This window comes from Pseudophryne corroboree, unplaced genomic scaffold (genome assembly GCF_028390025.1).
Source record: "Pseudophryne corroboree isolate aPseCor3 unplaced genomic scaffold, aPseCor3.hap2 scaffold_253, whole genome shotgun sequence".
In the NCBI taxonomy this organism is placed as follows: Eukaryota; Metazoa; Chordata; class Amphibia; order Anura; family Myobatrachidae; genus Pseudophryne; species Pseudophryne corroboree.
This window is the reverse complement of record NW_026969189.1, coordinates 357083-370478: the sequence shown is the minus strand read 5'-3', so window position 1 is coordinate 370478 and position 13396 is coordinate 357083. Positions and strand designations below refer to the sequence as shown.

The following is a 13396-nucleotide window of genomic DNA, read 5'->3' as shown; positions in this document are numbered from 1 at the left end:
TCAGGATCTCTTGCACTTACATGTGCAGCAGAGTACTGTAATGGAAGCATGCTGGGTCCATAACCCAGAGGTAGGCAGATTGAAACTATCCTCTGCTATATGCATTTTTTTTTTGTTAATTAAAGTAATCCAAAACTGGGATTGATATTTTTGCTCTTTTATTTTTACTTAAAGTACAATAACTTTTACCATTTTAATTTGTTTTAATAGTATATTGACAGTATTGTTTTCTTTCAAAAATCCAATTAATTTTCTTTACCCGATTATTAAAATGGTAATTGACAAAAACAAACTACATTGTCACCAGAAGAGCAATACAAAATGTACAAGTGATATATTAAAATCATCTTTCCAGCTTGAATTTCAATGATGCATTGGGGCAACGATTTTGTGAGAAACATCTTCACCCTTAAATAAAGATGTTCTTAATTCCTTACCTGTGTGCTAATTAGATATCACCTTGTTTTCACATTAAACAGACTTCCACATGAGAAAACAGCAAAGATGCAGTGGCGTTAATGTTTCCTGGTGTCAACCTGTATTATTTCCGTAGATATTGAAATGAGGATGCATCTTGCTGCCTTTCCAATGAAGCAAGTTTAATTTAGTAATAGGTGAAAAACCATCCCTACAAAGGTGTTAATCAGAGACTTGGCTTTGTGGACACTTTTCAGAGAACAAATTTGTTATCATAAAAATAAAGCCAGAAAATGAAGAGCTGTTTAATCACTCAATTGGATTTTTCTGCCAGCATTTTTCTTTTTCTCTGCAACCCACTGCTAAATTGTGCTTCCTAGCTGTTTTTTTTATAAAATCACTTAATCAAATCTAACTCTGATTACATCAGAGAAGGCCAGGTACCCTACACCATAAGAGAGGGTTTGCAATTTTGACTTGTCTACTTAAATATTACCAAAATCTGATCACAAGGTCAATTACGTCCCTGGATGGGATTGAACCACCAACCTTTTGATTAATAGCTGAACACACTAACCGATTGCGCCACAGAGACACGTTGCGAAAAGTACACACTGACAAAGACTAATAAGCATTCATCTAGAACGTTTCCTAGAAAAACTTTAAAAAGTCAATAATCTGGAGAGTTTTTGTAAGATGTTTCTTCCAGCAACAAATGAAGAAACACATTGTTACTTTCGCATGATGAGTGAGTGCTTCAGGATCTCTTGCACTTACATGTGCAGCAGAGTACTGCAATGGAAGCATGCTGGGCCCATAACCCAGAGGTAGGCAGATTGAAACTATCCTTTGCTATATGCATTTTTTTTTGTTCATTAAAGTAATCCAAAACTGGGATTGATATTTTAGCTTTTATTTTTACTTAAAGTACAATAACTTTTACCATTTTAATTTGTTTTAATAGTATATTGACAGTATTGTTTTCTTTCAAAAATCCAATTAATTTTCTTTACCCGATTATTAAAATGGTAATTGACAAAAACAAACTACATTGTCACCAGAAGAGCAATACAAAATGTACAAGTGATATATTAAAATCATCTTTCCAGCTTGAATTTCAATGATGCATTGGGGCAACGATATTGTGAGAAACATCTTCACCCTTAAATAAAGATTTTCTTAATTCCTTACCTGTGTGCTAATTAGATATCACCTTGTTTTCACATTAAACAGACTTCCACATGAGAAAGCAGCAAGGATGCAGTGGCGTTAATGTTTCCTGGTGTCAACCTGTATTATTTCAGTAGATATTGAAATGAGGATGCATCTTGCTGCCTTTCCAATGAAGCAAGTTTAATTTAGTAATAGGTGAAAAACCATCCCTACAAATATGTTAATCAGATACTTGGCTTTGTGGACACTTTTCAGAGAACAAATTAGTTAGCATAAAAATAAAGCCAGAAAATGAAGAGCTGTTTAATCACTCAATTGGATTTTTCTGCCAGCATATTTCTTTTTCTCTGCAACCCACTGCCAAATTGTGCTTCCTAGCTGTTTTTATAAAATCACTGAATCAAATCTAACTCTGATTACATCAGAGAAGGCCAGGTACCCTACACCATAACAGGGGGTTTGAAATTTTGACTTGTCTACTTAAAGATCACCAAAATCTGATAACAAGGTCAATTAAATCCCTGGGTGGGATTAAACAACCAACCTTTTGGTTAATAGCCTTACACACTAACTGATTGCGCCACAGCTACACTTAGCAAAAGTACATACTGACAAAGGCTAATAAGCATTCATCTAGAACGATTCCTAGAAACATTTTAAAAAGTCAATAATGTGGAGAGTTTTTGTAAGATGTTTCTTCCATCAACCAATGAAGAAACACATTGGTACTTTCCCATGATAAGTGAGTGCTTCAGGACCTCTTGCACTTACATGTGCAGCAGAGTACTGTAATGGAAGCATGCTGGGTCCATAACCCAGAGGTAGGCAGATTGAAACTATCCTCTGCTATATGCATTTTTTTTTGTTAATTAAAGTAATCCAAAACTGGGATTGATATTTTTGCTCTTTTATTTTTACTTAAAGTACAATAACTTTTACCATTTTAATTTGTTTTAATAGTATATTGACAGTATTGTTTTCTTTCAAAAATCCACTTAATTTTCTTTACCCGATTATTAAAATGGTAATTGACAAAAACAAACTACATTGTCACCAGAAGAGCAATACAAAATGTACAAGTGATATATTAAAATCATCTTTCCAGCTTGAATTTCAACGATGCATTGGGGCAACGATTTTGTGAGAAACATCTTCACCCTTAAATAAAGATTTTCTTAATTCCTTACCTGTGTGCTAATTAGATATCACCTTGTTTTCACATTAAACAGACTTCCACATGCGAAAGCAGCAAGGATGCAGTGGCGTTAATGTTTCCTGGTGTCAACCTGTATTATTTCAGTAGACATTGAAATGAAGATGCATCTTGCTGCCTTTCCAATGAAGCAAGTTTAATTTAGTAATAGGTGAAAAACCATCCCTACAAAGGTGTTAATCAGAGACTTGGCTTTGTGGACACTTTTCAGAGAACAAATTTGTTAGTATAAAAATAAAGCCAGAAAATGAAGAGCTGTTTAATCACTCAATTGGATTTTTCTGCCAGCATATTTCTTTTTCTCTGCAACCCACTGCTAAATTGTTCTTCCTAGCTGTTTTTATAAAATCACTGAATCAAATCTAACTCTGATTACATTAGAGAAGGCCAGGTACCCTACACCATAACAGGGGGTTTGAAATTTTGACTTGTCTACTTAAAGATCACCAAAATCTGATAACAAGGTCAATTAAGTCCCTGGGTGGGATTGAACCACCAACCTTTTGGTTAATAGCCTTACACACTAACTGATTGCGCCAAAACGACACTTTGCAAAAGAACATACTGACAAAGGCTAATAAGCATTCATCTAGAACGATTCCTAGAAACATTTTAAAAAGTCAATAATGTGGAGAGTTTTTGTAAGATGTTTCTTCCATCAACCAATGAAGAAACACATTGGTACTTTCCCATGATGAGTGAGTGCTTCAGGATCTCTTGCACTTACATGTGCAGCAGAGTACTGTAATGGAAGCATGCTGGGTCCATAACCCAGAGGTAGGCAGATTGAAACTATCCTCTGCTATATGCATTTTTTTTTGTTAATTAAAGTAATCCAAAACTGGGATTGATATTTTTGCTCTTTTATTTTTACTTAAAGTACAATAACTTTTACCATTTTAATTTGTTTTAATAGTATATTGACAGTATTGTTTTCTTTCAAAAATCCAATTAATTTTCTTTACCCGATTATTAAAATGGTAATTGACAAAAACAAACTACATTGTCACCAGAAGAGCAATACAAAATGTACAAGTGATATATTAAAATCATCTTTCCAGCTTGAATTTCAATGATGCATTGGGGCAACGATTTTGTGAGAAACATCTTCACCCTTAAATAAAGATGTTCTTAATTCCTTACCTGTGTGCTAATTAGATATCACCTTGTTTTCACATTAAACAGACTTCCACATGAGAAAACAGCAAAGATGCAGTGGCGTTAATGTTTCCTGGTGTCAACCTGTATTATTTCCGTAGATATTGAAATGAGGATGCATCTTGCTGCCTTTCCAATGAAGCAAGTTTAATTTAGTAATAGGTGAAAAACCATCCCTACAAAGGTGTTAATCAGAGACTTGGCTTTGTGGACACTTTTCAGAGAACAAATTTGTTATCATAAAAATAAAGCCAGAAAATGAAGAGCTGTTTAATCACTCAATTGGATTTTTCTGCCAGCATTTTTCTTTTTCTCTGCAACCCACTGCTAAATTGTGCTTCCTAGCTGTTTTTTTTATAAAATCACTTAATCAAATCTAACTCTGATTACATCAGAGAAGGCCAGGTACCCTACACCATAAGAGAGGGTTTGCAATTTTGACTTGTCTACTTAAATATTACCAAAATCTGATCACAAGGTCAATTACGTCCCTGGATGGGATTGAACCACCAACCTTTTGATTAATAGCTGAACACACTAACCGATTGCGCCACAGAGACACTTTGCGAAAAGTACACACTGACAAAGACTAATAAGCATTCATCTAGAACGTTTCCTAGAAAAACTTTAAAAAGTCAATAATCTGGAGAGTTTTTGTAAGATGTTTCCTCCAGCAACAAATGAAGAAACACATTGTTACTTTCGCATGATGAGTGAGTGCTTCAGGATCTCTTGCACTTACATGTGCAGCAGAGTACTGTAATGGAAGCATGCTGGGTCCATAACCCAGAGGTAGGCAGATTGAAACTATCCTCTGCTATATGCATTTTTTTTGTTAATTAAAGTAATCCAAAACTGGGATTGATATTTTTGCTCTTTTATTTTTACTTAAAGTACAATAACTTTTACCATTTTAATTTGTTTTAATAGTATATTGACAGTATTGTTTTCTTTCAAAAATCCAATTAATTTTCTTTACCCGATTATTAAAATGGTAATTGACAAAAACAAACTACATTGTCACCAGAAGAGCAATACAAAATGTACAAGTGATATATTAAAATCATCTTTCCAGCTTGAATTTCAATGATGCATTGGGGCAACGATTTTGTGAGAAACATCTTCACCCTTAAATAAAGATGTTCTTAATTCCTTACCTGTGTGCTAATTAGATATCACCTTGTTTTCACATTAAACAGACTTCCACATGAGAAAACAGCAAAGATGCAGTGGCGTTAATGTTTCCTGGTGTCAACCTGTATTATTTCCGTAGATATTGAAATGAGGATGCATCTTGCTGCCTTTCCAATGAAGCAAGTTTAATTTAGTAATAGGTGAAAAACCATCCCTACAAAGGTGTTAATCAGAGACTTGGCTTTGTGGACACTTTTCAGAGAACAAATTTGTTATCATAAAAATAAAGCCAGAAAATGAAGAGCTGTTTAATCACTCAATTGGATTTTTCTGCCAGCATTTTTCTTTTTCTCTGCAACCCACTGCTAAATTGTGCTTCCTAGCTGTTTTTTTTATAAAATCACTTAATCAAATCTAACTCTGATTACATCAGAGAAGGCCAGGTACCCTACACCATAAGAGAGGGTTTGCAATTTTGACTTGTCTACTTAAATATTACCAAAATCTGATCACAAGGTCAATTACGTCCCTGGATGGGATTGAACCACCAACCTTTTGATTAATAGCTGAACACACTAACCGATTGCGCCACAGAGACACTTTGCGAAAAGTACACACTGACAAAGACTAATAAGCATTCATCTAGAACGTTTCCTAGAAAAACTTTAAAAAGTCAATAATCTGGAGAGTTTTTGTAAGATGTTTCTTCCAGCAACAAATGAAGAAACACATTGTTACTTTCGCATGATGAGTGAGTGCTTCAGGATCTCTTGCACTTACATGTGCAGCAGAGTACTGCAATGGAAAAATGCTGGGCCCATAACCCAGAGGTAGGCAGATTGAAACTATCCTCTGCTATATGCATTTTTTTTTGTTAATTAAAGTAATCCAAAACTGGGATTGATATTTTTGCTCTTTTATTTTTACTTAAAGTACAATAACTTTTACCATTTTAATTTGTTTTAATAGTATATTGACAGTATTGTTTTCTTTCAAAAATCCAATTAATTTTCTTTACCCGATTATTAAAATGGTAATTGACAAAAACAAACTACATTGTCACCAGAAGAGCAATACAAAATGTACAAGTGATATATTAAAATCATCTTTCCAGCTTGAATTTCAATGATGCATTGGGGCAACGATTTTGTGAGAAACACCTTCACCCTTAAATAAAGATTTTCTTAATTCCTTACCTGTGTGCTAATTAGATATCACCTTGTTTTCACATTAAACAGACTTCCACATGCGAAAGCAGCAAGGATGCAGTGGCGTTAATGTTTCCTGGTGTCAACCTGTATTATTTCAGTAGACATTGAAATGAGGATGCATCTTGCTGCCTTTCCAATGAAGCAAGTTTAATTTAGTAATAGGTGAAAAACCATCCCTACAAAGGTGTTAATCAGAGACTTGGCTTTGTGGACACTTTTCAGAGAACAAATTTGTTAGCATAAAAATAAAGCCAGAAAATGAAGAGCTGTTTAATCACTCAATTGGATTTTTTTGCCAGCATATTTCTTTTTCTCTGCAACCCACTGCTAAATTGTGCTTCCTAGCTGTTTTTATAAAATCACTGAATCAAATCTAACTCTGATTACATCAGAGAAGGCCAGGTACCCTACACCATAACAGGGGGTTTGAAATTTTGACTTGTCTTCTTAAAGATCACCAAAATCTGATAACAAGGTCAATTACGTCCCTGGGTGGGATTGAACCACCAACCTTTTGGTTAATAACCATACACACTAACTGATTGCGCCACAGCGACACTTTGCAAAAGTACATACTGACAAAGGCTAATAAGCATTCATCTAGAACGTTTCCTAGAAACATTTTAAAAAGTCAATAATGTGGAGAGTTTTTGTAAGATGTTTCTTCCATCAACCAATGAAGAAACACATTGGTACTTTCCCATGATAAGTGAGTGCTTCAGGACCTCTTGCACTTACATGTGCAACAGAGTACTGTAATGGAAGCATGCTGGGTCCATAACCCAGAGGTAGGCAGATTGAAACTATCCTCTGCTATATGCATTTTTTTTTGTTAATTAAAGTAATCCAAAACTGGGATTGATATTTTTGCTCTTTTATTTTTACTTAAAGTACAATAACTTTTACCATTTTAATTTGTTTTAATAGTATATTGACAGTATTGTTTTCTTTCAAAAATCCAATTAATTTTCTTTACCCGATTATTAAAATGGTAATTGACAAAAACAAACTACATTGTCACCAGAAGAGCAATACAAAATGTACAAGTGATATATTAAAATCATCTTTCCAGCTTGAATTTCAATGATGCATTGGGGCAACGATTTTGTGAGAAACATCTTCACCCTTAAATAAAGATTTTCTTAATTCCTTACCTGTGTGCTAATTAGATATCACCTTGTTTTCACATTAAACAGACTTCCACATGAGAAAGCAGCAAGGATGCAGTGGCGTTAATGTTTCCTGGTGTCAACCTGTATTATTTCAGTAGACATTGAAATGAGGATGCATCTTGCTGCCTTTCCAATGAAGCAAGTTTAATTTAGTAATAGGTGAAAAACCATCCCTACAAAGGTGTTAATCAGAGACTTGGCTTTGTGGACACTTTTCAGAGAACAAATTCGTTAGCATAAAAATAAAGCCAGAAAATGAAGAGCTGTTTAATCACTCAATTGGATTTTTCTGCCAGCATATTTCTTTTTCTCTGCAACCCACTGCTAAATTGTGCTTCCTAGCTGTTTTTTTTTATAAAATCACTGATTCAAATCTAACTCTGATTACATCAGAGTAGGCCAGGTACCCTACACCATAAGAAGGGGGTTTGAAATTTTGACTTGTCTACTTAAAGATCACCAAAATCTGATAACAAGGTCAATTACATCCCTGGGTGGGATTGAACCACCAACCCTTTGATTAATAACCAAACACACTAACAGATTGCGCCACAGAGACACTTTACAAACGTACATACTGACAAAGGCTAATAAGCATTCATCTAGAACGTTTCCTAGAAAAACTTTAAAAAGTCAATAATCTGGAGAGTTTTTGTAAGATGTTTCTTCCATCAACCAACGAAGAAACACATTGGTACTTTCCCATGATGAGTGAGTGCTTCAGGATCTCTTGCACTTACATGTGCAGCAGAGTACTGCAATGGAAAAATGCTGGGCCCATAACCCAGAGGTAGGCAGATTGAAACTATCCTCTGCTATATGCATTTTTTTTGTTAATTAAAGTAATCCAAAACTGGGATTGATATTTTTGCTCTTTTATTTTTACTTAAAGTACACTAACTTTTACCATTTTAATTTGTTTTAATAGTATATTGACAGTATTGTTTTCTTTCAAAAATCCACTTAATTTTCTTTACCCTATTATTAAAATGGTAATTGACAAAAACAAACTACATTGTCACCAGAAGAGCAATACAAAATGTACAAGTGATATATTAAAATCATCTTTCCAGCTTGAATTTCAATGATGCATTGGGGCAACGATTTTGTGAGAAACACCTTCACCCTTAAATAAAGATTTTCTTAATTCCTTACCTGTGTGCTAATTAGATATCACCTTGTTTTCACATTAAACAGACTTCCACATGCGAAAGCAGCAAGGATGCAGTGGCGTTAATGTTTCCTGGTGTCAACCTGTATTATTTCAGTAGACATTGAAATGAGGATGCATCTTGCTGCCTTTCCAATGAAGCAAGTTTAATTTAGTAATAGGTGAAAAACCATCCCTACAAAGGTGTTAATCAGAGACTTGGCTTTGTGGACACTTTTCAGAGAACAAATTTGTTAGCATAAAAATAAAGCCAGAAAATGAAGAGCTGTTTAATCACTCAATTGGATTTTTTTGCCAGCATATTTCTTTTTCTCTGCAACCCACTGCTAAATTGTGCTTCCTAGCTGTTTTTATAAAATCACTGAATCAAATCTAACTCTGATTACATCAGAGAAGGCCAGGTATACTACACCATAACAGGGGGTTTGAAATTTTGACTTGTCTACTTAAATATCACCAAAATCTGATAACAAGGTCAATTACGTCCCTTAGTGGGATTGAACCACCAACCTTTTGATTAATAACCATACACACTGAGGCAGCACAAGGGAACTCTCGAAAGAAGAACAAGGCTAGAGGAAGAACTGAAACAAAGAAATCTGACTTTTACTAGAGCTGACCAGAGGAAAGCACAAACACAGTCCCCCACTACCACAAATAATGCAGTTGAGTTTCCCACATTTGGGGAAATCACATGGGTCAGCATACCCAGAATGCAATGAATGAACCTCACCCTGGGAGAACAATCTTCAAGACCATGGTCTCTCCTATGCAAAATAAGTATGATTTGGGATAGGGCTGGGGAGGGCCGCTGCTCAGGCACATCTCTGTCAAGTAAAGGAGATTCAACTGAGGCAGCACAAGGGAACTCTCATCTGGGGACAACAACTGCAGGGAGAACACATATTTTCAGATGAACATGGGAGGGCAGAAGGCTGCCTAATACTGAAGCACCCCCAAACAACAAACCAAATGCAACAACTAGTGCAAGCATTCCTGGGGGAAGGCCTGCAGCAGATGGATTTGCATATGGTGATGCCATCCAAGCAGTGGGTCAAAGTTGGCTTCAACCCTCGTCTGCATATGAAAAGAGAAAAGGGGCGTGCAGGGCATGGCGGCCTTTTGCGGCGCTTGGATGACCCCTAGTTCGCATTACACACCTCCACCCTCCTTCGGTGTGGGGCTCATGTTGGCTATGCCCCAGCCCCTGAAGCATTCAAGCTGATTTCTTGCAGCAGCTGGGCACTGTAACTGCTCCAGAGCTGCTCTGTAAGGCAAGTAAAAGGGTGTGGGCCCTGCAGCACTACCTGTAGTTTGCATTGTGCGTTGGAAGGCACGAAGTAAGCAGACGGGAGAAGTCAGGATAGTGCGCAAGGGCATAGAAGGGAGCGGCTCAAGAAAAGAGAAGTGGAAACAGACAGCAAACTAGGCTGGAGAGAGACCTGAGACAAAGAGATCTGAATTATACGAGAGCCGACCAAGGGAAACACAAATTATGCAGTCAAGTTTCCCACATTTGGGGAAATCACAGGGGCAGCACAACCAGAGTGCAATGGGTGAGCCTTGCCCTTGGAGAAGCACCTTCATGATCATAGTATCTCACCTGGCAGGTAAGTAGGAGTTGGGCTAGAGCTGGGGAGGGTCGCTGCTCGGGCACCCCCCTGTCAAGTGAAAGAGATCCAACTGAGGCAGCACAAGGGAACTCTCGAAAGAAGAACAAGGCTAGAGGAAGATCTGAGATAAAGAAATCTGATTTTTACCAGAGCTGACCAGAGGAAAGCACAAACACAGTCCCCCACTACCACAAATAATGCAGTCGAGTTTCCCACATTTGGGGAAATCACAGGGGTCAGCATACCCAGAATGCAATGAATGAACCTCACCCTGGGAGAACAATCTTCATGACCATGGTATCGCCTATGCAAAATAAGTATGATTTGGGATAGGGCTGGGGAGGGCCGCTGCTCAGGCACATCTCTGTCAAGTAAAGGAGATTCAACTGAGGCAGCACAAGGGAACTCTCATCTGGGGACAACAACTGCAGGGAGAACACATATTTTCAGATGAACATGGGAGGGCAGAAGGCTGCCTAATACTGAAGCACCCCCAAACAACAAACCAAATGCAACAACTAGTGCAAGCATTCCTGGGGGAAGGCCTGCAGCAGATGGATTTGCATATGGTGATGTCATCCAAACAGTGGGTCAAAGTTGGCTTCAACCCTCGTCTGCATATGAAAAGAGACAAGGGGCGTGCAGGGCATGGCGGCCTTTTGCGGCGCTTGGATGACCCCTAGTTCGCATTACACACCTCCACCCTCCTTCGGTGTGGGGCTCATGTTGGCTATTCCCCAGCCCCTGAAGCATTCAAGCTGATTTCTTGCAGCAGCTGGGCACTGTAACTGCTCCAGAGACGCTCTGTAAGGCAAGTAAAAGGGTGTGGGTCCTGCAGCACTACCTGTAGTTTGCATTGTGCGTTGGAAGGCACGAAGTAAGCAGACGGGAGAAGTCAGGATAGTGCGCAAGGGCATAGAAGGGAGCGGCTCAAGAAAAGAGAAGTAGAAACAGACAGCAAACTAGGCTGGAGAGAGACCTGAGACAAAGAGATCTGAATTATACGAGAGCCGACCAGGGGAAACACAAATTATGCAGTCAAGTTTCCCACATTTGGGGAAATCGCAGAAGCAGCACACCCAGAGTGCAATGGGTGAGCCTTGCCCTGGGAGAAGCACCTTCATGATCATAGTATCTCACCTGGCAGGTAAGTAGGAGTTGGGCTAGAGCTGGGGAGGGTCGCTGCTCGAGCATCCCCCTGTCAAGTAAAGGAGATTCAACTGAGGCAGCACAAGGGAACTCTCATCTGGGGACAACAACTGCAGGGAGAACACATATTTTCAGATAAAAATCTTGGTCATGCTCTGGTTTCTCTTCAGAACGAACAAATCTTTCGCCTTTTACTAAAGATTTCCGTGGAGAGGAGCAAAACCGAGTTTTATCTCAATTTTTGCATGCCCCATATTATTGGGGTTTCTTTTATCGGATTAAAGACAGAACGAGTGTGCTTTCTTGTTAGCTTTAATGTAAGTTTATTTGCATAACAATGACAATAAATGTCTGTTTCTTTTCAAGCAGAACTTTCTTGACCATACTAATTGCTTGAAAGATCTGGGAGCACATGGAAAAGAGTACAAACCATGCTTATAGCAAGGGGAAGCCTGGTGAGAAATCTGCTTTCTTTCTTTCAAATTGGGTGCTCACTTTGAGCTGAATGAGGACTGCTGGCATGGCACTCAGGCGACAGGTGGAATCTTGGTCATGCTCTGGTTTCTCTTCAGAACGAACAAATCTTTCGCCTTTTACTAAAGATTTCCATGGAGAGGAGCAAAACTGAGTTTTATCTCAATTTTTGCATGCCCCGTCTTATTGGAGTTTCTTTTATCAGTTTAAAGATAGAACGAGTGTGCTTTAATGTAAGCTCATTTGCGTAGAAATGACAGTAAATGTTTGTTTCTTTTCAAACAGAACTTTCTTGACTATACTAATTGCTTGAAAGATCTGGGAGCACATGGAAAAGAGTACAAACCATGTTTATAGCAAGGGGAAGCCTGGTGAGAAATCTGCTTTCTTTCTTTCAAATTGGGTGCTCACTTTGAGCTGAATGAGGACTGCTGGCATGGCACTCAGGCGACAGGTAGAATCTTGGTCATGCTGTGGTTTCTCTTCAGAACGAACAAATCTTTCGCCTTTTACTAAAGATTTCCGTGGAGAGGAGCAAAACTGAGTTTTATCTCAATTTTTGCATGCCCCATCTTATTGGGGTTTTATTTTATTGGTTTAAAGATAGAACGAGTGTGCTTTAATGTAAGCTCATTTGCATAGAAATGACAGTAAATGTTTGTTTCTTTTCAAACAGAACTTTCTTGACCACACTAATTGTTTGAAAGATCTGGGAGCACATGGAAAAGAGTACAAACCATGTTTATAGCAAGGGGAAGCCTGGTGAGAAATCTGCTTTCTTTCATTCAAATTGGGTGCTCACTTTGAGCTGAATGAGAACTGCTGGCATGGCACTCAGGCGACAGGTGGAATCTTGGTCATGCTCTGGTTTCTCTTCAGAACTAACAAATATTTCGCCTTTTATTAAAGATTTCCGTGGAGAGGAGCAAAACTGAGTTTTATCTCAATTTTTGCATGCCCCATATTATTGGGGTTTCTTTTATCAGTTTAAAAGACAGAACGAGTGTGCTTTCTTGTTAGCTTTAATGTAAGTTTATTTGCATAACAATGACAGTAAATGTTTGTTTCTTTTCAAACAGAACTTTCTTGACCATGCTACTTGCTTGAAAGATCTGGGAGCACATGGAAAACAGTACAAACCATGCAGTATCACAAGAGCCTTTATTTGATCTTTCATGAAGATAGAGCAGAATTGAGGACACGTCAACAATTTCTGCCGAAGGTGGTTCATCTTTCCACATGGTGCCTTTGGCCACTGACACCTTCGTTGAGTCAAAGTCTCTGGCTGTGGTCAGAACTTTGAAAATTTATGTCACCAGAACGGTTCAGATTAGGAAAACAGAGGCTCTGTTTGTCCTGTATGCTCCCAACATGATTGGGTGTCCTGCTTCCATGCAGACCATTATGCGCTGGATCTGTGGTAAGATTCAGCATGCTCATTCCACGGCAGGATTGCCGTTACTGAATTAGGTGAAGACCCATTCTACTAGAAAGGTGGGTTCATCCTGGGC

General features: G+C 38.1%; 8 non-coding genes across 8 annotated transcripts; 4 read left to right on the top strand and 4 right to left on the bottom strand.

Annotated features, from left to right (window-relative positions):
- Window positions 1-9269: 9269 nt before the first annotated feature.
- On the bottom strand, window positions 9270-9433 carry LOC135012177 (U1 spliceosomal RNA). The gene has a single exon (XR_010211182.1). It is a non-coding gene; the product is annotated as a U1 spliceosomal RNA (small nuclear RNA).
- Window positions 9434-10104: 671 nt separating this feature from the next.
- Window positions 10105-10267, bottom strand: LOC135012425 (U1 spliceosomal RNA). The gene has a single exon (XR_010211390.1). It is a non-coding gene; the product is annotated as a U1 spliceosomal RNA (small nuclear RNA).
- A 152-nt stretch (window positions 10268-10419) lies between these two features.
- Window positions 10420-10583, bottom strand: LOC135012161 (U1 spliceosomal RNA). Its single transcript, XR_010211166.1, has one exon. It is a non-coding gene; the product is annotated as a U1 spliceosomal RNA (small nuclear RNA).
- Window positions 10584-11254: 671 nt separating this feature from the next.
- On the bottom strand, window positions 11255-11417 carry LOC135012333 (U1 spliceosomal RNA). The gene has a single exon (XR_010211336.1). It is a non-coding gene; the product is annotated as a U1 spliceosomal RNA (small nuclear RNA).
- A 144-nt stretch (window positions 11418-11561) lies between these two features.
- LOC135012463 (U5 spliceosomal RNA) lies at window positions 11562-11677 on the top strand. Its single transcript, XR_010211414.1, has one exon. It is a non-coding gene; the product is annotated as a U5 spliceosomal RNA (small nuclear RNA).
- Window positions 11678-11963: 286 nt separating this feature from the next.
- Window positions 11964-12079, top strand: LOC135012479 (U5 spliceosomal RNA). The gene has a single exon (XR_010211429.1). It is a non-coding gene; the product is annotated as a U5 spliceosomal RNA (small nuclear RNA).
- Window positions 12080-12353: 274 nt separating this feature from the next.
- LOC135012468 (U5 spliceosomal RNA) lies at window positions 12354-12469 on the top strand. The gene has a single exon (XR_010211419.1). It is a non-coding gene; the product is annotated as a U5 spliceosomal RNA (small nuclear RNA).
- Window positions 12470-12744: 275 nt separating this feature from the next.
- LOC135012480 (U5 spliceosomal RNA) lies at window positions 12745-12860 on the top strand. The gene has a single exon (XR_010211430.1). It is a non-coding gene; the product is annotated as a U5 spliceosomal RNA (small nuclear RNA).
- Window positions 12861-13396: the final 536 nt, after the last annotated feature.